Here is a 27,903-nt window from a genome sequence, read left to right on the forward strand (position 1 = left end):
AAGTGATTTAAAGCAATGTATAAGGGAAATGTAAAATAAAGTAAGAGAAAATAAATTAAGAGCAGGGAAGATCAAAACAAAAAGAACGGGTGTGTGTGTGTGTGTGTGTGTGTGTGTGTGTGTTTTATAGAACTTGGTGTGATGAATTACTTCCCCAGGAAGATAACCAAGGGTATAAACACAAAGGAAAAATTCTTACGAGTTTAAATATATTATAGAAACAATTTAAACATCTTCATATATGAAATTAAATAAAATAGGTTGAAAATATATATCATAGATAAAGCTATCAAATGCCTATAAGAGATAAACCCAACAGGAGATCAAAGAGAAGAGCAGCAGCAATTCTAGAAACAAAAAATTGACCACTTTCTGAAAGGTAGGACGTGCGAAGTAAAATCCAAAACAACAGGAAGATAGACTGCAGCGGGAGGGGTCAGCTCCCAGCAAGCAGTGGAGCAACAGAGCACAAAATCCAAACTTTTAGAAGTCTGCTCCACTGAGGGACTTTGCTCCAGAGGCTAAGCGGGGGTGGAACCCTCACAGGGATAGTGTGGTCTCAGGTCCCACGGGGTCACAGAAGGATCTGGGGTGTCTGAGTGTAGCAGAGCTCATAGGTGTCAGAGCGGGGAAGCCAACTACAGAGACAGAGCTGAGGAGTGAGCTCTCAGCTTGGGGTTACCTTAAACTGTGATCCACGGCATTGTCAGGCCTCTGCTCTTTGAGCAGGGACACCACAAGTGGCACATCTGGGGAGACCCAACTTCCTCCACCGGAAGAGCAGCACAGCAGGAATCTGCTGGGTTTGGAGACTCCAAATGGGGTCATGCGCCAGAGACAGAAATGCTCAGTCACACTCTTGGTGAGCTCGGAGCACAGCCAAGAACCAAGGAGATGGCAGTGATTGACTGCTTTTCTCCAAGGGTGCACTGAGGAGTGGGGCCCTGAGCTCTCGGCTCCTCCAGGCCAGATATTGGGAGGCCAGATATTGGGAGGCCACCATTTTCATTCCTGTCCTCCAGAGCTCTACCAAAAGCATTTAGGAAACAAAAGCTCCCGAGAGTAAACCCGACAGATTACTTAGCCTGGCCCCTGGCAAGGGCAATTCAATTCTGCCTGGGCAAACACATTTGAGAATCACTACAACAGGCCCTTCCCTGAGAAGATCAGCAAGAACATCCAGCCAAGACCAAGCTTGCTGATCAAGAACAGCGGAATTCCAGAGCTAGGGGAAAGCAAAGCATAGAATCCATGGCTTTCTTCCCATGATTCTTTAGTCTTGCAAAGTTAATTAATTTTTTTATTTTATTTTTTTCTTATTCTAATTTTTTTAACTTTTCCTTCTTTCCGCTTTTAATGTTTTTTAACTAGTTTATCTTAACATTTCTTTAAAAAAATCTTTTTAAACCTTCATTATTATAATAATATTTTATCCTTCATAGCATCTAACTTTATTTTCTGTATACATATAGGCTTTTTTTTTTTTAAATTTTTGGGATACAATGTCTTCTAATAGGTCAAAATATACTCTAAATGTAGCACAGGGCTTTGTTCTAGTCTCCAGCCTAAGCAAATGCTCTCCAGTTTGTTCGTTGTTTTTTTTTTCTTTCTTTTTCCAACCAACTTATCTTATCAAATCCTTTTTTAGGATTTTTAAAAAATTTTCATCTTTACAGTCATATTTCATCCCTTCATCCTGTTTACCCTAATTTTTGTATATATATATAAGTTTTTTCTTTCTCTAAAAGTTTGGGAGGTAGTTTCTTCTAAGAGACCAAAATACACCCAAAATCAAGTGGGTGGCTCTGTTGTACTCACCAGTCATATATATATATATACATATATATATATACATACATACATATATATAACACATATTTTATATACATATACATATATATATATATAAATTTAAATTTTTAAAAATTTCTTTTTATGCCCTTTCTTCTTCCCCCAATTTAGGGACTTCTGATTTGGTTAGTGTACATTTTTCTGGGGTCTTTGTCACCCTTTTAATATTTTATTCTCTCCTTCATATATTCTTCTCTGGATAAAATGACAGGGTGTAAAACTCAACACAAAAAAAAGAACAAGAGGCAGTACCGCAGGCTAGGACATAATCAATACGGAGGTTGGTGATATGTCAGATCTAGAGTTCAGAATGACCATTCTCAAGGCACTAGCTGGGCTCAAAAAAGGCATGAAAGATATTAGAGAAACCCTGTCTGGAGAAATAAAAGACGTTTCTGAAGAAATAGGAGACCTAAAATCTAACCAAGTGAAATCAAAAAAGCTATTAGAGAGGTACAATAAAAAATGGAGGCTCTTACTACTAGGATAAATGAGACAAAAGAGAGAATTAGTGATATAGAGGACCAAACGATGGAGAGAAAAGAAGCTGAGCAAAAGAGAGACAAACAACTACTGGACCACGAGGGGAGAATTTGAGAGAAAACTGATACCATAAGACAAAACAATATTAGAATAATTGGGATTCCAGAAGAAGAAGAAAAATAGAGGGGGGCAGAAGGTATTTTGGAGCAAATTATTATAGAGAATTTCCCTAATATGGCAAAGGGAACAAGCATCAAAATCCAGGAGGCAAGATCAATAAGAATAGGTCCACACCCTGTCATCTAATAGTAAAATGTACAAGTCTTAGTGACAAAGAGAAAATTCTGAAAGCAGTCCAGGATAAGAAGTCTGTAACATACATTGGTAAAAATATTAGATTGGCAGCAGACTTATTCACAGAGACCTGGCAGGCCAGAAAGAGCTGGGATGATATATTCAGAGCACTAAATGAGAAAAACATGCAGCCAAGAATACTATATCCAGCTAGGCTATCATTGAAAATAGAAGGAGAGAGAAAAAGCTTCAAGGGCAAACAAAAATTACAAGAATTTGTAAACGCCAAAGCAGCTCTACAGGAAATATTGAAAGGGGTCCTCTAAGCAAAGAGAGAGCCTAAAAGTAGTAGACCAGAAAGGAACAGAGACAATATACAGTAACAGTCACCCTACAGGCAATACAATGTCACTAAATTCATATCTCTCAATACTTACCCTGAATGTTAATGGGCTAAATGCTCCAATCAAAAGACACAGGATATCAGAATGGATAAAAAAAAAAAAACCAAAACCCATCAATATGCTCTCTACAAGAAACTCATTTTAGACCCAAAGACACCCCCAGCCATAATGTGAGGGGGTGGAAAACAATTTACCTTGTTAATGGACATCAAAAGAAAGCTGGTGTGGCAATCCTTATATCAGATAAATTAGATTTTAAGCCAAAGACTACAATAAGAGATGAGGAAGGACATTATATCATACTCAAAGGGTCTGTCCAACAAGAAGATCTAACAATTTTAAATATCTATGACCCTAACATGGGAGCAGCCAATTATATAAACCAGTTAATAACAAAATCAAAGAAATACATCGACAATAATACAATAGTAGGGGACTTTAACACCCCTCTCACTGAAATGGACAGATCATCCAAACAAAAGATCAACAAGGAAATAAAGCCTTCTAATGACACACTGAAGGAGATGGACATCACAGATATATTCAGAACATTCCATCACACAGCAACAGAATACACATTCTTTTCTAGTGCACACTGAACATCCTGGTATATATATACAATGGAATACTATGCGACCATCAAAAAAAATGAAATCTTGCCAATGCAATGACATGGATGGAGCTAGAGGGTATTATGCTGAGCGAAATAAGTCAATCAGAGAAAGACAATTATCATATGATCTCCCTGATATGAGGAATTTGAGAGACAGAGTGGGGGGTTTGAGGGGTAGGGAAGGAAAAAAATGAAACAAGATGGGATTGGGAGAGAGATAAACCTTAAAAGACTCTTAATCTCAGAAAACAAACTGAGGATTGTGAGTTGGGGGTGGTATGGAGAGGGTGGTTGGGTTATGGACATTGTGGAGGGTATGTGCTATGGTGAATGCTTTGAAGTGTGTAAGCCTAACGATTCACAAACCTGTACCCCTGGGGCAAATGATACATTAGATGTTAAAAAAAAAAAAAGCCTATGAGAAAAAGACAAATACTTAATAAGGGAGTTTCAAAAATTCCTAAGTATCTAGTCCAATTGCTAGCTCTTAGTATTCTATTCTCATCTCAATTTATAATATGATTTTTTGTATCACAGCTTGGCAAAGATTCCAAATTTTGAAAATTTCATGTGAAGGTGTGATATTTTAGACAGTAACCAAAGAAAACAATACAAAAGTAGAAGTATGGATTGATAAAATATTCCTCAAAAGAAATTTTAAATTGTGTATGAGGGTAAAATTTAGAAGAAATATATAGATGTCTGAAAAAGAAAATACTATTAGATGAATAAATTATAGTATAACTGGAGAGTAAGTTGTTATATAACTACTAAAATGTGCCAATAACATGTAAAGATAGGAAGATACTTATGACATATTGAGAAGGGACTATCTAGTTAAAAGGTAGTATTTAATTTAAAAACCTATATCATTGCCTTTTAGAATAAGATACAGCCTTTATGATCATTTTTTTAAAGTAATCTCTACACCCAATATGGGTCTCAAACTCATAACCCTGAGATTAAGAGTCACATGCTCTACCAACTGAGCCAGCCAAGTGCCCCTAGATGTATCCTTTATAATATGATCTATATATTTACCATGTCACTGATCTGGCTTGCTATTTTCAAATATATGGGAGGGTGAATGGTCTGTTTACCTTGCACATAATTCTTCCTATGTATTACATACCACAAATGAACACTGGGAAAACTACTAAGTTACAGTGAGCTCAAATTTGTTTTGTTACTGACAAGGTCCTAGCACACAAATATTTTATGCTACCAGTTCTATAAAGACTGACTCACCTTAAAGATCACAGGAGATATTGATAAACATCTGTTTTGAGAGTTGTCTGAAAATTTGTTCATAAGACCCATTCTTTTCTTTAAAATATTTTTATTTCATCATTGCACATAAGTAAGAACATAAAATGAAATGCAAATTATGCTTATTTCATGCCACAATAATTATATGCTTCAAATAAAAGTTAAGCAGTGCAAATTCACACTTATCTCTGACATCATTAGAAAAGTGCTCCAGAGTTTAAAAAAGGAAAAAAAAAATCATTTTATTTATGGCCTCATAAGGCAGTTAAACTTTGAAGTTATTTACAAAAATACTAATTGTACCTATAAAATAATTGATTTTTATCTCTGCTTTTTTTACTATAATTATGCACCAGAGTCCATCAAATACACTGATCTGAACTTCATCATGGCTACTACAATTGTCAGACCTAAATCAAGGTCAATATTATCTTAACTTTAACATTAACTAGGTGATAAATGTTCCCAAAAATAAGAATGTCTTGATAACTAGTTAACAAAAAAATGTTTATACACATTTGAACTGCTAGTAAAATTGAGAGTATCAACTCAGGTGATAGCAGTGTAGATATTCCAGATTTCTATCAAAATTAGCCAGGATATTAATTAAAAATAGAACTCATACCTATCATGAATGCACATTAAAATGCATTTGCTAGTTCATCAAATTCTGTGACTTTAATCTGTGTATAAACCCATAATATATCTTTCATTTAACTAAAATGGGGTTACTGCAACTGTACATGTTGACTGTAGTATAACAATAATCACAAGCCACTCAGTATATTTAATTATTTTCCAAAGTGTTATTGGCTTTAAACATTATCACTCAGTCCACAACAGTTGATTATATAATTCTCAATTTTACCAATTCAAATTATATCAAATAATTCTTTTCAGTAATGTTGCCATAGAAGTCAATTTAGTTAATATGCTTAAATGACATTTAACACAAACTCTTCACTCTAAGTACTGAGACCAAAGTGGCTAAATGACTTGTCCATAATGGCAAACTTGGGACAACTTCTTAGTTCTTTTAACTCCCAGTTTAGCACATATATTTCCCATGAAAGAAAATAAAAGATCTAAATGCAAATTATTTCCTTACACATAAATGAACATTTATATAGATTTTTAAAATATTTACTGAGTCCATGGGATACAAATATTCCATAGACTCGTTTTTGAATAATTAAATTTGCTTTTTTTAAAATAGACAGATGGAAGAGAGGTGTAGCTCTTCATGAAAAGTGAATTTTAATAATGTGGTTTCAAAAGGAGGCAATTACTTGAAAGAAAGATAGCAGTCCTGAGAGACATCAGTGCAAGTCCATCAGATGGTCTCGCCTTAAAAAAAACTGTAGCTCTTGTATGTATTATGATTCTTAGAATTAATTTGTTTTCCACATTGACCAAATGTTTAAACAATGGCCATCTCATGCCATCTCATGATATCTCTGTATCTGTCAAGTGACAGGGGGTGTATATACACACCAGGAGAGGTTTTCTTTTAAATTAAGGCTGAACATGAATTTCATCAAATTCATTGATTTCAACAAATCAATCATTTTGAGGAACATGTAATATTATTCAACTTTTTTTTCACTGTTAAAACTCTCACCTTCTTAAATTGTAGGAAGCATTTTCTGGTAACAGATAAACTATTCAAATCCATCTTTATATGAAAGAGTGAGATATTTAAGAAAAGTACATATAAAATTTCCTGAATTTTCCCTTAGAATTTCAAATGGTTGGATAGAATTTGTAGAAAATATGGTGAGATAAATTTTATATAACCTGTCTCAAGAAGCATTGGTTAAATCATTTTTAAGTAAAGGCCAAATATAATGTGTTAGTCTTCAAGATGTAAACACTAAATTCCATGCACAGCAGCTGCTGGATTATCTCCAACAATCTGAATTTACTTACTTAGCTTAAAAAACAGTTCTCTATATTCTTAACCACAGCTTTTCACAATCAAAACTGCCATATTCCTCACATAATTACATCTAAACACATCACTAACCCTCCAACAATTGTCTCCATGCTGTTTCTTTTAAATTCTTACAGTTGAAACCCATAACTTAACTCTAAATTTTTCTTTGTGCTCTGACATTTAAAAAGCAATATGCTGTATTTACCACTCTCCATTAACTTCTTTGACTACATGAATTCCCTCCATTCCTTTTTGTTCTCTACTTGTTTCAGCGTTACCTTCAGTATTCTGTGCCAATTAATTTATACCCAGAACATCCCATTAATTTTCTCATCTTCCCCATACTTTTTCTCTCTATAATAATTTCTGTCTTATTCCACTGATCAGTTCTTGCTGGCCTTATCCTGGAAACAACTGTTTGCATTAGGCATCTTGTCTTCTCTTCATACATAATGCTTAAGGCCCAGAGGAAAAAGCAATACCTGGCAGCAACTTCTTGTACAGCAACCTTCTAACAACCACTCGTTCACTGAATAAGGACCTCCCAAGATAGAAGATAAGTAGAGATGGATATGATAGAGGGTTAGTTTAAATATATGAAAACAATTGTAAATAAATAAGTGTAAAAATATAGGTCTCAATTAAATAGTCCAACCTTTTACATGCACTGATTACAGGCCTACATGATGGAGGCAGGCACTGTGCTAAGCTCTGAGAGATAGTAGAAACAAAATAAACATGGTCCTCCCCCTTGTAGAATTAATATTTCAATGGGGAGTTAAAAATTGAATGTAGTCATTTAAATAGCACTTTGGAGGCTACTAATTTATCACCTCTGTTTCTTTAGTGCTAGAATAACATTCTCATGCTTCATATTCTGAAGATAAATATGGCATTAAACAGAATGCTTTGACCTACATTTTATGTATATCAGGCTTCTGGTAATAATGGACTGAAATCACAATGATGATCACTCTCTGGCTATTATTTGCCACAGCTGCATCTGTGAGCCGAGCTGGGTCACTAGGAGGCCTTCAACGGTAAGGCCATTTGGAACTGTCATTTATCTTCATTGTGCATGATAATATTTCACCTCACCAATATCCTCATGTTTACAAAGCTTAGAGGGACCATTTTTTTTCTTTGCTTACATATCTCTGAGCATGGGGCATATTGAAAAGAATTTTTATAATCAATAGATAAAATTCACCAAAGAAAATCAAGGATAACGACAAAGTCTAATTTCCTACAGGAAAGAAATCCCAATAGCTTCAAGCAGTGTTGTTTCATGTGTAGAACTCTCAAGTTAAATCAGTTCATCAATTATAAACAAAACAATTTCATATGTATTATGTTTTTGTTTTTGTTTTTTTTATTTTAAGACCTTCATGTTTTGGGGAGGAATCTGAATGGCTACAGATCACTGCTAATAAGAGTCCTTTGGATCCCAAAGTGAGGGCTCTTCTACTTCAAACGAAACAAGAATAGAGAAGGAGGAATATCTGCTTTGTTCCAGGAATGTGCTGGTGATTTATACATTTATCCCAATTAATTTCATCAGAGAAATAAGAGAGCTACAAGAATGACTAAGAAGCTGATGTCTAAAGGGGCCTTACAGAGTAGGAATATAAGAATTCCGGGTGTGCCTGGGTGGCTCAGTCAGTTAAGCATCTGCCTTTGACTCATAGAGTCCTGGGAAAAAGCCCCGCTCTGGGGTCCCTGCTCAAAGGGGAGCCTGCTTCTCCCTCTCCCTCTAACCACCCCCTCCTTCGTGCTATCTCTCTCTCTCTAAAATAAATAAAATCTTAAAAAAAAAATTTCCAAAGTAGGTCCAAGTAGTAGGTCCATCTGGTCCTGTGCCTTCATGTCTGTTCATGACACTTAGAGGCTTGCTATAACTGAACCTTAAAATTTTGGTATGTCTCTTACTGTAGTGATGACAATGAACAAGAGTTACATGTAAAAGACACTAGTCTGGCAAGAAGACCCAAGTTCTAGTTCTAGTTCCCCTACACACTCACATGCAATGCATCAAAATATACGCATACTACTAGTCTTGTAACTCTGAATAAATTGGACTTCTCTGAACTTTAGTTTGCATGATCTTATAATCTCAGAAACATTGTTACTTTTACTACTAATATTGTATGACCTTACGATAATCATAAGAAGTCTAAAGTCACACTGACTTATTGGGTTCACTGACTCCTAAAAATAGTTTTAAGTGTCAATTGCCAGAGAGTGGTTTGCTTAGGGGTGAAGAAACCATCTATAGCAAAAAGTGAACACATTTACATTGTTTCCAGTCCTGCATTTCTTTGAAGACATACAGGCAACTTCTGATCCTCATGAAGTAATGGTCGCAGGAAAATATTCCCTGGTGCCAACTCTTGTTGCTGGCTTTGCACTCCGTATAATTATATGCACGATTTTCCTCTTTGTTAGCAATAAAGCTAATGACTAGGCTGGCTTATCCATGGGCAATTCAGCAGCATTCTAGGATTGCTGCCCCACTTTACTACTGCAGAATTTTGTTTAAACATCAGACCAGTTACTTTATAGCAGGATGCACTAATCAAATACTCATTGGAGCTGGTGGAAAGCCTTTCAAATAAATGCCATACCAAAACAATTCTACTAATTCAGCAAAAAACTTGTAAGATGTTTTGATTTTATGTTCATTGTTGGTCAGAATCTCACTATTGTTTTCCATGAAGAATTTAAAAATTGACATTGATCTTGCTGTCAATGACATTGCACAAAAAGTTTTCCTTTGAGATAAAAAAGAGTACTTCGAGTGGTGAGCAGCCACACTGTGGGTCCTTTATGTAGCAGAGCCCTATTGATATTTGAGCCTCAGTGCATATACAACATTCTTCATTATTCTTTAACTTTGGACATGTTCTCCTTTCCCTTCTCAATATCTTGCTTTCCTAGGTATCCTTGATTGGAGAATTAGAGGATTTTTTTAAAGGATAAAGTATACAGGAGTTGTAACATCCTTTACTCAGCAGGGAAACTAAATAAATAAACGTTTTCTCCCCCCCCCCCCCGCCCCCCCCAGTATTGTGCATAACTGTGCTCCCAGGAATGTTAATTAATTGAGAAACACTGCCAGAAATAGAGTTGCAGGCATCAGACTTTGAAAACGAATCTGGAGTCACATATGTATTTGTTAGTGGATAAAAGAAGAAAAATGTTTTCAGGAAGGATTGCTGAGTTTTTACAAGGTGTTTTCAAGATGGTTTGAATGTAAAAGGTTTATATCTACTGGGTACATTTTTCTCAGTTCTTGTTCAAAACAGCAGTTTTTGGAATGAATGACACCAGCCTAAGATATTACATAATATGATATCCTAAAAATAAAGTTTCTGAACATCAAATTTCCTCAGTGTCCTGAGGTTCCCAAGATGAGTAGAAAAAAGGCTTTGAAATAGGGCACAGGATTGAGAGCTGTGGGAAGAAAGTTAAAGCATACAAAACAAGGAAGGGTTTGGGAGCATAGAAAGCACTTTTATCTGCTTATCTCATCTGTTTTTCTGCTGGAAGTAGAGTTTCAATTAACTAATCAATCCTCTTTCACTTTAATCTCCAATGCAGTTGTCTTTTTAAATTATTTTATTTAAAATATTGGTTTTCCTGCGTTTTGTATTTCATATTTTGGCGTAGTGCTTGTAAACTCGCAGGGGGTTTGTAGTTTCACATCCTACGGAGGAAAGATTCTAAGCCCCAGACATTTGTGTCTGCCAGTTTCTCTTCTGTTCCATGAACTGAGCTCTCCAGATTTAAGCTAGGAGGTAAAGTCAGCCTAACGCCATCCTTTTAACACTTCTCATTCCAAATGGCTCTTTCACTGCTAACTCCAGCCTATTGCCTGCCCCTGCCCCTGCCCCCATCTACTTGCCTTGATTACTTTCCTCATTTATATACTCCAACTCTATCAGTCTGAGATCCTGTGATGCTGCATTTCATAATTCCTGTCTTGTACAGCAACTCTGCTTAATAAATACGAAAAGAGGAAGTAAAGAGATTTTTTAAATTAAATTAAATTTTATTTTATTTTTTTTCAGTGTTCCAAAATTCATTGTTTATGCACCACACCCAGTGCTCCATGCAGTACGTGCCCTCCTTAATGCCCACCACCAGGATCACCCAACCCCCAACCCCCACCCCATCCAAAAGAGATGTAATCTCTCAAACAATATCTCAGGTAGCAAAATCAACTTGTGATCTTTTTCTTTTCTTTTGCTCAAGTTAGTTACTTCTTCAAGAACTCCTTCAAGATACTCTGTATTTTTAATAGTAGCCATCAAGTAGTACAAGAATTCTGTTCATGTCCCAGGTAGAGTTTTGCAGGTTTTTTACGTTGTCATTTTTTTTTTTTTCTGATGCTTTGTCATGCTTTTTTTTTCTGATGCTGTCTCCCAGCACCACTAATCCTGAGTATCTATATGTAATATCTGCTTTGAAAGGTGGGGCAGGTAAGAAAACAAGTAATGGTACATTTTCTACTGTCCTTTGCTGTTTTGGTTCTCCTGCATCTTTTGGGGCATCAGTGTAGGAGACCTGAGGTTGATGTCTTGTTTATAGAACTTTCTCAATAGATCTCTCCTGTTATCTCTCCATGTCTCCCTTTTATTTTCCTATATGGTACTTATAATAAATTTTAAAACTATTTATTGGAAATTGGTTGAGGAGACAGCTCTTTCTTAGAGAAAAATTCCAAATAACAAATGTAGACACTGTCCCTCTAGAAGGTAAAACTTAATTCTCTTCCCCTTGAGTGTAAGCTGGGCTCAGTGACTCTTCTACTGAAGAGCATGGGAAGGTAAAAATAGTCACTTTACAGTAGAGAAACATGGCTCTACTTCTTGGCCAGGTGATTAAAGTTAACATACCAATGATTTGTTGATCACATACATTCACTAATACAATGTGGTGAAAGTGCACTTTACTTCTGCAATACTCCTTTCCAAAACTCATGGCCCCAGTCTAATCATGAGAAAAATACACAAATTCACATTGAGGGATATGCTACAAAACTCCTTAATAGTACCTTCCAAAAGTATCAAGGTCATGAAAAGTAAGAAAAAATTGACACTGTTGCAGATTAAAGGAGACTAAGGAGACATGATGATTAAATGCAATGTTATCCTAGATTGGATTTGGAAACAGAGAAAGGACGTTAGTGGGAAAACTGTCAAAATCCAAACAAAGTCTCTAGCTAGTTAATAATATTTACTAATGTTAATTTCTTTCTTTTGACAAATGTACCATGGTTATATAAAATGTAACTTAGGGAGAACTGGGTGGAGAGTGTATAGGAACTTGTACTCTCTCTTCATCTTTGGTGTAAATCTAAAATTCTTCCTCAATAAAAACTTTAAAGAGAGTGAACCTATGTATTGGATATAGATCTATTTTAATGCCTGTCTCTCCCATGATGCTGGAAGCTTCAAGAAGCCAATGAACATGACTACATATCTCTTTATTCCTGAGGCCTAGAATTATAAGAATTCCTGGTAAGACCCCAGGAAGTATTTGTTGACTTAAATACAACTGCATGCAGAGGACTTGTGTAGTATCTGCTGTTTGCTAACTCTAGCAGGGTTTATACCCACACTGGAGTGAGTTCAAGATACTAGGGGCCTAATGTAAGACCCAACTACACATTTTCTCGAAGGAAAAAAGTGTGTACCTACTCTTGTAGTTTGATTTGTGACATCCCTTTATTTCTGCCTCTCAGACAAATTCTCCTGACATTTGGGGTTCAGGATGGGGTTCAGGATATGCTACCCCAAAAGACGGCAACTTGGCCTACTGAATAAGTCAGCCTGGAGGAATTTGAGAAATGGCATGCACAGAAAGGACTTTCTGACTTTCACCTGAAGCAGGTCATAAAACCCTCATGTGAGAGTTTGCTCTCCCTATACCAAAGAATAAGGAATGTTCTTATCTTTGAAGATGAAGAGACATCCGAACAGACCATGAGAAAAGCAAGGTAAGCTGGGGTGTTTACTACATCTACCCCTAGTTTACTACACTTAGTTCACTTTGTCCTATTGTGTCTTTCTACAACTTTCCACTTTTCATCAAACCTAGCATAAAAACACTCAAATTTAATCATTTTAAAGCCTTCATTTATTTATGAAGTCTCCTGTGTTTCTCTTAAACCTTATATTAAGTAAATTTGTATGTTTTTCTCTTGTTAATCTCTTTTGTTATAAGGATCCCAGCTGAAAAGTTAGAAGGGTAGAGAAAAAATTATTTTCCTACTCTATCTTGTCTTGATCCAATTACTAAAAGCTAGATCTGACAATTAAGTGAGCTATTTGAAATCTTAGAATTTCAGATCAAGCAATGAGCTCAAATAATCAAAGCTCACTTTTTTTTTTTTTTTTTTTTTTTTTTTTTTTTTTAAGTAGTGAACACTTATCTTTAAGCAACACCACTGGTGAAACTCTTGAAAGAGACAAAAGATCTTTTCTGGAAATGCCACATATGTAGCTCCTTCTTGTACTCAGATCTTCAGTCAGAGGTCTGGGACTCTATAGAATCCAGTTTTGAAAACAAGAGCCATGTTTTCATTTCACTGACAACACTAAAGCCCTGAGTGATGAAATGATTATGGCAGATATCACTAAACAGAATTTTTGAATAGATCACAAGAACCAAACTTTCTTGAGAATCTTTCCTAATAAGTTTGGTATAGGTTGCTTAGATGCAAATAATTCACACTCTCCATCACATTGAAGTTCTTATTGATTCTCCCTAAAAACAAAGGCATTTTTCTGACCGGATAAGAAAAATACTACTCTCCATCTTTCCACCTTCTTCATAGTTTTATTTCATGAGAATTTTTTCTTCTCAGAGCTTACCAATAGGTCTATGAGCTGAGTGGAGTTAAGACCTCTCATTTGAACTTGTAAATTGTATTTCTCAAATCCTAGTCTCCACAGTGACTATCATATTCCTATGAAGATTTATGAATTTCTCTAAAACTTGATTTACCTTTTGTACAATAAAGTGAAATGTTGAGAATGACATTTATATGAAGATTTATGAATCTCTCTGAAACTAGACCTACCCAGTATATAATGAAAATGTAATGTTAAGAATAAAACAATTAATTTAGAGTGTATACTCGGCCTTACTAGATAACTCATTAAGAAACAAATCACTTCAGGCCATATGTTATATGAATTGGAAGTAAGAGCACCATATGATAGAAAACTTCCTTGAGCGGGACAGCAGATAATCTGGGCTCTCCTTCTAATTGTGTCATAATTTCTATATATTCATTTTGTAATTTCTAAGGTTTGAAGGGGTGAACAGAAAGAGATGGGTTGCATTTTGGAATTGTATCTACATCTGAATTTATAACAACATCTTTGCTGGGGGAACCAGGATGCAAAAGGAAAGCAGCTTTAGGAAGGCATTTCCTCTGTTCTTTCAGAAGCCAGGGAATACTTCATACATGTCTAAAGAGTTCTGATACCTGATTTTACCTTCATACATTTCTCATGCCAGCCCACCTTCCCTACACTAATGAGGCTTTTCAGTTAAGTTCTTTCCTGCTAATGATGTCTAAAAACTGAAGGCCAAGTAATGAGCAGATCAATAGCTCCCATTAAAGCCTCTTTGTAGAGCCTCTTCTAATTTTATCTCCTATGATGTGACCTCCAATTTGCATAAGAGAGATACTGCTTAAACTTACAGGCAGGATTGATTGACTGAACCTGACAAAGGTGGGAGAGCAATTGCTTAATTTAAAGCACATCCAAAAGATGGGGAAAATGATTAAGAACTATGCTATAAATACTCTCATAATCCTGATTTTTACTGGTTCTTAAAATTAACCCCCTCATTTCTTCTGGTTCTTAAAATGAACTCTCTCATGCATTTTCCTTAGGTCAGAAATTAAATACCAGTAAAATAATTCTAGGTCAAGGGTCAATGAACAAGGCAGTAGGCATTTCAGGTTACTAGAAGCAGAAGAAAAAATACCTTCCCCTAAGATGTCTGGCAGTCTAGGGTCAAAAGTTTTACTTTGGGTTTGTAGTCCTGGTGATGAGGGAGCAGGAGGCTGGCTGAAGACAAAGCAAAAGCTGGCACCTTGCACCCCTTCTCTATCCTCTCCCCCTCCACAATATGTGTAGCATTCCTCAAGCACCCCTGAATGTCATAAATGATAAACAAATAGCTAACTTGCAGAGATCACAATCCTGCAAGACAGGAGTCTCCCTTGCTTTACAAATGTCCTAGAGATCTACAAACAAAGAAGTTACCTTATCAATAGCACAAATTTCCAGAGGCAAATAACTCAGTTCCTCAAGCCCTAAAGTCTCCCTCCCCACCATAAACAAAAGTGAAGGAGGCTGAGATAGAAGGGAATGTAAATATAGTTAAATCTCTTCTGAACCTGAATCTCACTAACAAAGACGATTGGTAGCAGGATTGTGACACCCCACCAAGAATCTCCCAACCATCTGGATGTTAATGGCTGGCCTAAAGATAACATTGATCAAGCCGCTAGGGCAAGGCCTCCAGTATCCCCGCACCTTGTAGGCCCTCTTTAGCATATGAAAGCTCCATTGAAACCTCCTTTCCCCTCACCTTCCCCCAACCGCAGGGTACATAACCCGCCATCCCTCACAACCCGGGGGCAGCAGCTCTTTCTGCCCACGGGTCCTGTCCCCATGCTTTAATAAACCACCATTTTGCACCAAAGATGTCTCAAGAATTCTTTCTTGGTCTTCGGCTCCGGACCTCAGCCCACCCAACCTCACCTAGGTTCTAGAACTTCATCACTGGTACTTGGGGCATTTTTATTAAATTTCCACAGTTAATTGTTTCAATGTGATAGTGTTGGCCTAAAAAATCCCTTTACTTCATTCTTTTGCAGTTGCTCCCTGTTCTTATATCTTTTTAATGTTTTCTTTTGTGGCCAGGTACACATTTCCTCTTTTTCCTGGGGCTTCTTTTTCCAGATAATTATTCCACCCATATCTCTCTTTATGGAATATGCCTGTTTTACAGCCTTCTTCTTAATATGATCAGGAGATCCTAGAAATGTTTTCTCTTATCTCAAGTGTTCTATTCAATTTCTTTCTTGGTTGTTCCTATTACCATTATTGAATGAATGCCTGAGGTTTAGAAAGAGTACATTAGTGGGCAGAGTAGCATTAAAGTAATACTTAAATAATAAGGTCTAATATACAGTGGGTGCTTACTGTGTGTCTGGAATTGGGTTAAAGGTTTAATTAAGTCCTCTTACTTTATTCTTAAAACACTCTTATTAAGTAAACACCTAATCTGCCCCAATTTATAGGTGAGTTAAACTCTTAAGAGAGTTTAAGTAGAAATACATTTAATACATGGATTTAGGTGCTTATAAAAATAACTGAGAAGTGGGAAGAGTGGGCTTTGGGTGAGGTCTCTGGGAACAATGTTCAACAAACAGAACAGGACAGGGCTAATCTCCCAGGGGAAATGTGGGGGATCAGGAGATTTCTCCTGAGCTATTGATTATAAGAACATATAGCTTTAGCTGGAAGTGGAAAAAAGGACCAGGAAGGTTTTGAAGCCATCATGATCCCTTCTTTAAACTTACAAAGCTAGATACTAGTGTGTGCTGTTGTCATTTAGAATTTTTTTTTTAAGATTTTATTTATTTATTTGACAGAGATCACAAGTACACAGAAAGGCAGGCAGAGAGAGGGGGGGGGGGGGAAGCAGGCTCCCTGCTGAGCAGAGAGCCCGGGCTGGGCTCGATCGGAGGACCTTGAGATCATGACCTGAGCCCAAGGCAGAGGCTCTAACCCACTGAGCCACCCAGGCGCCCCTCATTTCTATATTTTTAACCAGCAACAAAACAAAACAAAACAAATAACAAATAAAACAAATAACAAATAAAACAAAACAAATAAGTGCAATAAAAATATGGTCTACAGGATCTCTCTCCTTTACCTTTCAAAACTTCTGTGAGTGCAATCTAATGTGTAATCTTAATTTGTCGCCAGATCCTATCGCAAGGGAATCTGGGAAATGTAGTTTTAAGCCTTCAAACCTCTACTGCAAAGGGAGGCATTCTAGAAGAGGTGGGAATAGATGTGGAGTGTAAATTGAATACACAGAAAATAAATGAGTGTGACATAATATGGAGTTAGTATTCATGCAGCTTAAAGTACAAATCAAGCTGACTTGTCTGCAAGGTCTAACACTCAATCACTATACTTCACTGCCTGCACATCAAGATGTTCCATATTTCCAAATGCATCTTTTTTGGAAACTTGTGTATTTTAACAGGAAAAATCTTCCTGATAAGAAAGGACTAGAAAATGAAAAAAAAAACAAACAAACTCATAGACATTGTCTTTTTTAAGTTATTAACTTTTTATAGTAATTAATACGATACACACAATTTTTGGTCTGGATAAAAATATAGGTTGCTTACACTTACTTCATGTAAATTAAGGCAAACCAGAGACTGTTTCTACTTTGAAATATTCTTTGTTCAAATCCCACCATGCTGTGATCTGAAGGGAGGCTAATTCTTTTGATATTATCGCCATAATTTTACAGCCTTTGCAGCCTATAATTTAAAAGCCTAAATATTTATTCCAGAAACTTATGCTAGATTTTCTAGGTATCTTTAAGGTTGTGGGATAGTCATCCACAATTGCCAAAATGTATCTGACTTCAGGACGAATGATATCCAGAGATAAAGGCTGATAGCATTCTTCTGCCAGAGGAAGTGTAGGGAGCATAAACATGCCAACAATGGGAAGCCCCTCTTCTCTGCCCTATGAATTTTAAGTGAAATCACAGATACAGCAAATACTATCCCATCTGCCTTGTTTTTTTTTTAAAGATATTTATATACCTTGTGTTCTTATGTACCTTTACGATTTACAAAACAATTTTCTGAGACTGAGAACTTTTCTTTAGGCCCTAATAAAAATGTTGCTATTGTTATTACCAGCTTCAGTGACTTTTCTCCTTTAATCCACTTCTTTCAATCTCATTCATCCTCAAAAAATCGAAAGGACATCACTGAATACTCTTTGAATGGAATCAACATTTTTTTTTAAAGATTTTATTTATTTATTTGACAGACAGAGATCACAAGTAGGCAGAGAGGCAGGCGGAGAGAGAACGGGAAGCAGGCTCCCTGCTGAGCAGAGAGCCCGATGCGGGGCTCCATCCCAGGACCCTGGGATCATGACCCGAGCCGAAGGCAGAGGCTTTAACCCACTGAGCCACCCAGGTGCCCCTGGAATCAACATTTAAAAGAATCTCAGGATTTCTATTTCAGGTATCTGCTTGACTTCTTACTTTATTAAAAAAAAAGATTCAAAAGTCTTTTTACATAGCATTCTATCATAAGGATAAGAAAAGAAGGTTAATGAAGCATTTGTCATACCCATTAATTTTTTTTTTTTATTTCTAGGGTTGCTTTCGGCAAAATGTTTTATATTATGTTGCAAGAAAAATACTGCTTCCATTAAGACAGGTAGTTTGAGTTTTCTGAGGAAACGAGAACAGTCATTTGAGTGGCAGAAACTAGTATATTTGCTTGTAGAAAATGCAATTTATGTGTATGTGTGAAAGCTGTAGTGTTAAAAAAAAATGCACAGAAAAATTCCCATTCCTAGCTGCCACTTCTTTTTGGTTTTCACAATTGCAGTGACAGTATTTTAAACAAGCTACCAGAAAGTGTATAAACACATTCTTTGGACAATTAGTCTCATAAAATAGGGTCAATTTTTCAATAGTGTCCTTTAAGCCCCGACCATGTGTAAGAAAAATGGACAATTTCTGGGGCCCTATGGTCTCTTTTAGTCTTGTTATGCATTTATTGAAGTAATGTAAACAAAATATTTGACTCTTTCTTAATAGGAAAAGGACTTACTATTTTACTTTTGGTCTGGTTGGCTAAAGACCTTTATTCTTTTAGTGGGTAAATATCTAAGGGAAAAATAACAGAGAGGGGTAATTAACAGTAGAAAACCTCTCTCATAAGATTTACTTGGCAATTATGAAAGTTCATTCAGTTGTGTCTATACTTGTCAAGTAACTTGGAGTACTTCACAAATTATTTACAATGGATATGAAGTTCTGAAACGTGAACTCCCCCCCAATTCAGAGGGTAGCATGCATTTCTTTTTTTCATTTCCTTTTGAGACAAAGCCAACACTTGTGCCTCCTTGATTCAGTTGTGGCATTCTGCCTTGTTCCTGTGGCCACTGGGTAGGATGTGGTTCTGATAAAATAATATCCTCTTTGGTTGACAAATCTGACTAGGCTGATCTGCTGGCAAGGCAGGTTTTCTCTTTCTCCCTCGCATCTGTTTGTCTTTGTTCTTTCTTCTAGAGGCTGTGTAAAAGGGTGATCTTTTCAGATAGAGGAGCTCTGTTTTTTGGTCCAAGGATATTTCTTCCTTTCTATCTCCCTCGAGATTTTAGATTCATCGAAGCATGGAGCAGACACTCTGTCTTAGTAATCTTCTTATTTTCCCATTGCTATAGTTCCCTTACCAGTTTATACTATGAAACTGCAATAATCAATTGCCTTTATCAAATCAATTTTTTAAGTATGGCATTTTTGTTATGTTCTCTTTGAATTTATTTCAAAAACAGGCAATGCAACAGAAAAAAGAAATAGTCCATCGCATTCTTCACAGTATTTTTATTACTATTTCATAATTTTTATGTTATTTTATTTCTCATGATATTTTGCCCAATTGTCATCATATTGATGTGTAGGTTTTTCTTTCCAACTAGGTTAAATTTCATGAGAGAGTGACCACATCTTTTCCACTTACTCTTCTATCACCAACATTGTGCTAGTTGGTTTTGTATTTATTATATCACTTAGACATCAAAAGCAACCTGTGATTAGGAACTACAGTTTTCCTTATACAGATAAGGAAAACTAAGTCTTCAAGATGTTAAGTATCTATGTTCTTAAAAGTTACACAGCTAGTAAGTGGCAAGGAATGATTGTTGCTCAGAGATCTGTGTCTCTCAAACAAATGCACACTGTTCATCTTGCTACAGCCAGAGCTCTAAAAGGTTAGAAAATCATGTTCTGTATAAAATACAAGACTCTAGCTAACCTTTAATTCTGATTCCATCTTGTAGTATTATAACTGACAAAGCTTATTTTGATCAAACTCCAACAGAGATTAATAGTTTGTTCTACCCAGATATGATCCAAGCATGCAAAGGTGTTGAGATAAAAGGTGTTATATAAACAAGCAGCAGTATTTTCAATCTAATATGATAATGAGTGGTAATAGAACTGTAATAGGTGATGATATAGCTTTTGATTTTTTAGTTTTTTTCCTTACTATTTTGTAATGTTCTACTTAGTTTCTTAATTATTTTCAACAGTGATGCCACCTGCCTCCATCCTCTCTAGAGAACATTTATTATTTGTGTTATATTAAATATATTCAAACTTATCATCATTGCAATGCCTAACAATATTAGTAAACATTATCATTGAGTATAATGTGCCATCATTCAACTGGTTAGTATTTTTAGTGCAAGACATTAAAACTTTAAACAAACTTATGGAATGTGTACTATCATTATCCTCATTTTTCAGATAAGGAGACTGAGGCTGATGGGATTTTCTTCATATTCAAGGCTCAGCTCAAATATTTAGACAGTTTTCCTAATCACTTTGTATTAAGTTAAATCCTGGTTTCCCATACCTTCATACCTCACATTCTATCTCTTTGCAGTACTATCTTAAAAAATGTGTAACTAGGCATCATGTGAAATTATATATATGTATGTTTACTGTTTTTATTGTCCTGTCTTGTCCAAATGCAACTAAGATCCACAATGTTGTGTGCTCTTTTTGTCATCTCTTTATCTCTAATGTCTGAAATAGCACACAGCACAGAATTAACACTATAAATAATTGGTTAATAAATAAATTAATGAAACAATTAACTTGAAAATAATGTTTGGAGCTGAGAAGAGAACTCAGGTCTTCTGAATTCTAGTCCATTTCTCTTTGAACTATACTATGTAAGATTATGTAAGTAAACTGAATCATGTGCATTTTTCAAGTTTGAAATTCTGAGATTTTCTTTGGTTTCATTTCTAGCTACATAGTTTACCTTAAGTTATATCGAATTAACATGATTAAAAGGGGAAATTTTTAATCTGCTGAAAGAGTAATTTACAAAGACAGTATGCAGATTGCTGATCCTGTCTTTAAATCAAACTTGTTTGTGAGAACAGGAATCTTCCTCGGAAAATAAACCAACAATATAAAGTTCAAATTACTGTACTCTTCAGAATATATTTAATTTAAAAATGCCTAAAAGTCACACTTTTGCTCTCCTTTCTTTGATTAGTTGAGAGTAGTAAAGTCTTACTCTGCGTCTATACAGATCTCTTTGATATTGCTCACCCACTCTGAGTCTGAAAATTGACCTTTGATGAAAACTCTCTTGGCTCATTTTGCTACAAATTAGGAGAATTTAAGGAATGCGAACTCCGGAACTGAATCTGAATTAGGATGACTTTTAAAGGTACAAGTCAATTAGCCAAGAAAGCTTCGGAGGTGAAATCATCTCATTTGTGATCCTGCCCATTGGGGGTCCTAATGCCTCCATCTGATTAGCTTGACTGCTTTACTTTTCCAACATCTACACCCAGATCACTGAGACTGAGGATTGAGTTGCAGCTTAAATTTGTGCAGCAACCTGCAGATATTATTAGTGAAGTATATTAGCAATTTATGTCAAAGGGGGTAATGGTCTTTATAAAATCCAGATTGGAAACACTGTATTTCAGAAGCACCTGCCATATGCACTGCTCTGGCTTCGACTAGTTCTTATTTTATTTTAAAATTCTTGTTGGGTAGAAACAAGAGTCATGAAGGATATCTCAGTTAGGGAATTTTATTGTATCATCTGAAGGTTCTCATGTGAGTACATGACTTTTCCTAAATGAGAATACATACGTAGAGAATACCACATGTATGACCAAGCTTGGCATTTAACTTTCTCTTACTGGCAATAATGAAGCTTGTACACTTAAAATTACAATTCTAGGGAGAGTGAAATGTGTTGGTGCCTAGTCTGGAGGCTGACATAAGCCTAAAGGATCGAAGAGCTGACTTGGCACCTAGCTAGAAGTGAGCATTTCTTCAAGGATGGAATGAGGTAGCATAACCATGACTGTGAAACAGAATTACTATTCAAAAGAGTTGATTCAGGGGGAGTGTGGGTGGTTCAGTCAGTTAAGCATATGCCTTTAGTTCAGGTCATGATCCCAGAGTCCTGTGATCAGTCCTGGGATTGAGCCTTACATTGGACTACCTGCTCAGCAGGGAGTCTGCTTCTCTCTCTCCTTCTCCATCTGTCCCTCCCCCTGCTTGTGCTCTCTCTTTCAAATAAATAAATAAAATATTTTTTAAAAAAGAGCTGATTCAGGGGATCAAATTCAAAGTGTTAAATAAAAAAAAAATCTGTACTTGTTAAAGACTAAAGGTTTAGTTTAGTTTAGTTTAGAAGATTTCATTCAAGTGGCTACTAAAATGGGATTCTGCAGTAGAGGAGAGAGATTGGCCTCAACTCCAAATACAAGGAAAAATAGTAATTTATAGTTAAGGGGCATGGTAGGGGGTTAGCAAATGGAAAATTACTAAAAAAGAATTTCAGAAGTAAGGGGGGATTGTGGTTAAAACAGGTTGGAGGGGGTGCCTGGGTGGCTCAGTGGGTTAAATCCTCTGCCTTCAGCTCAGGTCATGATCTCAGGGTCCTGGGATCAAGCCCCACATCGGGCTCTCTGCTCAGTGGGGAGCCTGCTTCCTCCTCTCTCTCTGCCTGCCTCTCTGCCAACTTGTGATCTCTGTCAAATAAATAAATAAAATCTTAAAAAAAAAAACAGGTTGGACAGGATTCTTGCTAAAGACAGGCGGGGAGTGGGGGTGGTCAGATATCACCTGGGGGAGAGTGGAAAATGAAGAATATGAAAATGTATCGTGGATGATCAGATATATTGGGTGGGAGATTTCTTGCTAAACTGGCTTAGCGGGATTCTTGGTCTTATGGAGAAGGGCCAGGACTGGGCCTCATCAAAAAGGGATCAGATGAGCCTGACTAAAGTGCAATTAAGGAAAGTCTTTGTTAAGAGCAGTTTATAAGCATGCAAAGACAACAACAAAACATTTTGTAAAACCTAAGTCTGCATTCAAGAACATCATAGACTCAGAGGTGAAGAGTGGTTGAGGACAAGACTGCATGGATGTAGACTCATTGGTGGAGTGTCCTTTATACGTGATGCCCACTGTCTATCATGAAGGTAGAAGTGAGGGCAACTTGGAGGAGGAATACATGACCGAGTATACAGATGAGTCACTCCTAACATGGGGCTCCATAAACCAAAAATCTTGATAAAGATGAAAAGGTTGAGTGAAAACTGCAACTGTGCTCTCAAGTATGAGACTTTAAGCATTCTGTCAGGTACCATTAGTCCTGTTTAGTTGATTTTTGGTCCATTTTTAAAAGATTGTATTTATTTATTTGATAAAGAGAGAGAGTACAAGCAGGGCGGGTGGCAGGCAGAGGGAGAAGCCGGCTCCCTGCTGAGCAAAGAGCCTTAGCGGGGTTTGATCCCAGAACCCTGGGATCATGACCTAAGCCTAAAGTAGCTGCTTAACCAACTGAGCAGATGCTTAACCACCCAGGTTCCCCATTTTGGTCCATTTTTAAAGCTACTATTTTATGTTACCACTTCTGAATTACTCCTTTTAAAAAAATTTTTAAAAGATTTTATTTATCTATTTGACAGAGAGAGAGCACAAGCAGGGGGAGCAGCAGGCAGTGGGAGAGGGAGAAGCAGTCTCCCCACTAAACAGGGAGCCTGACTCTGGGCTTTATCTCAGAACCCTAGGATCACGACCTGAGTCAAAGGCAGATGCTTAACTGACCAAGCCACCCAGGTGCCCCCTGAATCATTCTTTTAACTTCTTTCTTTCTGAGGATTCACAAAAATGGTCATGATTTCTCTAATATTAACTAAATTCACAGGGTTTTTAAATTAAAGTTTTCTAGGTTTTTTTCATATACTTTATCTTATTTGATCCTTGAAATAGTCATGAATGGGGTGTGTGTGTGTGTGTGTGTGTGTGTATGTGTGTGTGTGTTTATGCATTAATGTCCTTTCTCTCAGATTGAAGAGACAGAAACACAGAAAGATTAATTGCCAAGGCTATGGTCACACAGTTTGGAAGTAACAGAGCTAGGGCTTAAACCTAAGGCTTCTAAATCCAGATTCTGGACCTTAAGAACAATGTTTATATTGGAACATTATACATATAAGAAGAAAGTTCAACTTATTTAATGTGTTAGGGTTGTGTCACAAAATAATAACAGATGGAAAGGCTTCAGTAATTGTCCTACCTATTTACTCAAAAGATAATATAAATGTTTATCTTTGATGCTGAAGAACCAAAATATGTTCCTGTTAGTGTCTGCTTCATTGCCAAATGATGGAAATACAAGCGCATCTATTTTGGCAAAAGCATTTTCCTCAAGCCACATGGAGAGCCCCTGGGAGGATCAGTACACATGAAATCGTTTAGGGTTAGTTTTGATTAGTTTGGATAGTTGGAGCTCACATTGTGGAAGCAATGGTGAAGGACAACGACAAAGCCCCTTGATAGACCGTGGGTTTAATCTGCTTTAGGCCCAAGGACTGTCCTTCTGATCCTATACTGGTGACTAGAAGAAAAACCATACCAAGAACTCTAGCTGATTGGTTCATTTATTCACATACTGTCTAGTTCATGTTAAGCACTGTGCTACTTATAGGGGATTCCAAGAGAAAAGACAAGATACTCCTGTCTTTTTAAAAAGCTTTTGTTTCTTGTTCAGTGGTTTGGAAATGCTGAAATATCATGAAACAAAACAGAAGTCTGACATGACTGGTATGTAGGACAACAGGGTATAGAAGAACAGTTCAACAGAGTAGTTAGAACACAGATTGTGGAGTCAGACTGCCAGTGGTCAAATGTTACATCGGCAACTTACAAATTATGTTATTTTAGCCAAGATAGTCAAACTTTCTTTGTTTCCTCATCTGTAAAATGGGCTTGAATTTAAGGTAAGTTCAGGGGCCAGTTTGAAGATTAAAATTTTTCAAGTGTTTGACACATAGGAAGCACTAAAGAAAGTTTTGTTAAATAAATAAAAATCAGGAATCAGGAAAAGCAAGACATAAGATTGGACAGGAAATAAAAATGAACATTTGTTGAGTGCTTACAAATGCCAAGTACTTCATGGCACTTAATTTTAACTATTACAATCACATGAGTCAGAAGGTTTATGATCTCCATAATGCAGAACTTCTCAACCTTGAAACTTTTGACATTTGAGAATGAATAATTTTTTATAGTGGGGGCTGTCCTGTGTATCGTAGGATGCTTAACAGGATCCCTGGCCTTTATCCACTAGATGTCAATAGCACTACTCCCCACCAGCTGTAAAAATAAAAAAAAAGTCTCTAGACATTGACATATGTCCCTGGGATGCATGATCACCCCAGATTGAGAATCACTGCCAGAATCAGGAAAATGAGTCTGAGTGAGGTCAAGCAAATTTTCCAAGTTTACACAGCAAATGATGGTAAAACAGCAATGGCAAATTAGCCTGGATGAATCCTATAAAGACAAGGGTATAATGAATAGTGTCCTATAAAGACGAGGACATAATGTGTAAGGTTTATTGAAGTTTCTAGTCTCAGGTTGTGAAATTCATATTACAGTGATAGACTTGATTTTTCATTGGGCAATAGGATTGCTTTGGTCAGATCTGTGTTTGGTGTTATCCTGGCACATAGATTGAAGGAAGGAAGAATTGAAAAGTGAGAAGTTATGCAAGCATTCAGATGAGGCATGATGAGGACTTGAACTCACGTTACATAGAATAAAAGAAACAATGAATAAAAACAACTAAAGAGTACAATCTCTTGAAACTCTTTGTTATTATATTCAGCCTATGTGAAAGCCTCCAAATGCCTTTCTGAGTTGACTTTAGTAGTCTCACCACAAGATAAATACAAGAAACCATTATTCCAGTCTACATTGGGAGAAAGTGGCTCTGGCCCTGGCATATTATTTATAAACACACAGGGTCATACAAATCGTCAGTGGTTCCTAATCCTTCAGTTTAATCCCTGGAACACCTTATCTTCTCACATTACTTCTAATCTAATAAAATCTCCCATTACTGACTGCAAAAGAATGGATGTTTACAAAGCTAATCAATACCAGCTTAATGTATCTGCTTCAATCTACTTTACTTAATGACATGGCACTACCCCAAATAGCCTTTTCAAATAAGCAAGGTTTAGATCCTCTCAACTGTAAGTCTGATATTAATCCCTTCTTCTTTTCATTCAGCTCCCTGCCTCTCTCGCTCTTCCTCCCTCTCTCATCTCTCTTTTTTTGTCCCTCTTCTCTCAGCATGATACAGATTTTACAAAGCACAATGAACTTAATAACCATAATCATAGGATCAAAAAAATAGCTAATACTTATTGAATATTTGCTGTGTGCCCAGCACAATTTTAAGCTCCCTGCATTTATTAAATCATTTAATCCTCACCACAACCTTATGAGGAGGATAGGATTTGTATCCCCATTATACAGATGAAGAGCCAGACATACTTCCTCCCAGCAATATCATAAACCAATGAGCTAATGGATGAACTAGCAAACTGTAAAATGGGACAGATTTGAACTCTTGTTTTTAATTCATTTTCTGACTTCATTATCCAACAAAGTGAAATCTGACAACTCTACTTAACCTAGACCCTTAAAACCTACAAACAATAATTGAAATGGAAAGCAGATGCTTGCTATTTAACAAGGCTTGTTCTAACAGATAACAAAAGCTCTATGGTTCCTGTTTACTTAGTTGGAAATGAATTTCTGTTCACTTTAAATCAGGTCAAGCATAATTAGGATTAAGAACTAACTGGAATTGAAAAATGATAGAACATAAGTGTCATCTATCTGGCCAATATAGCTGTATTAAAAGAATTAAGCTGAATGACTGAAATGCACTGAATTTGTGTATTTGATTTTGTTCTCTACTCAAAATACTGAGGGATGGGCTAAATGAGAAATAGACTCTTTATAAGAGGCTAATATTGTCATCCCACCAGAACTTATAACAACAATTGATGCTAAGTATAGAAATGGAGCTAAGAGGAATCTGCTGTGATGTAAGTCAGATTTCCTCTTAAAAGTCTAAAATATTTCACATATACCCATGTCTCATCACATAGTTGTCACTACTCCCATAGGTATCATCTCTAAAGTTAGTGTTTTTTTTTCCCATTGCATCCAAGTTGGAATGTGTGTATAAGTGGTTCACTCAGAATTACCAAAGAGCTCCTGATGGTCAGATACAGGGTTTCACCTCTGTCTTCACTCTTTTCACCATTCCTCATCACCTTCCCTTGAATTTCTTTCACTTTTCTCTTTTTCACTCCTAAAATTTTTGTTTCTTTGGAATATTCAGTTCCGTTTGTTCATCTCAGCCTTTCCCTCTTCCTTCTCCTCTATCTGCCTTCTCTTCTCTCTTCTTCCTTCCTTTGCTCTTGCCTTCTCTCCCCACTTTCCCTCTCTCTGCCTCTGTCTCTCTTCTTCTATTCTTTCCCATGGACTCACATGCTATATTTGCCTAGGGGATGCTCTGACTCAAATGCCATATCTGTCTTTATGAAAGTCTAATGGACTTAAAATAAAGGGTGGCTCTCTCTTTGGGCTAAACTGTACTTTGATTTCTCTGGCTGCAATCAGGACAGCATTTCAGGGCATCAACAGACAAAATCCAGCGAAATGTTCTTATTTTCTCTCAATACCTCAAAAAAACAAATGTCAAGAAATACTGCATTCAGGTCTTTGTCAAAGGTGAGATGTGTCAATGTTCTAAGAGGTCCTGGCAGGGCTAGCATAGTGAAAAGAGTGGGTATGAAAGGATCATTCTAGTAGACTAAAGACAAGTCCCTATGGGC

This window comes from Lutra lutra, chromosome 4 (assembly GCF_902655055.1).
Source record: "Lutra lutra chromosome 4, mLutLut1.2, whole genome shotgun sequence".
NCBI lineage: Eukaryota > Metazoa > Chordata > Mammalia > Carnivora > Mustelidae > Lutra > Lutra lutra.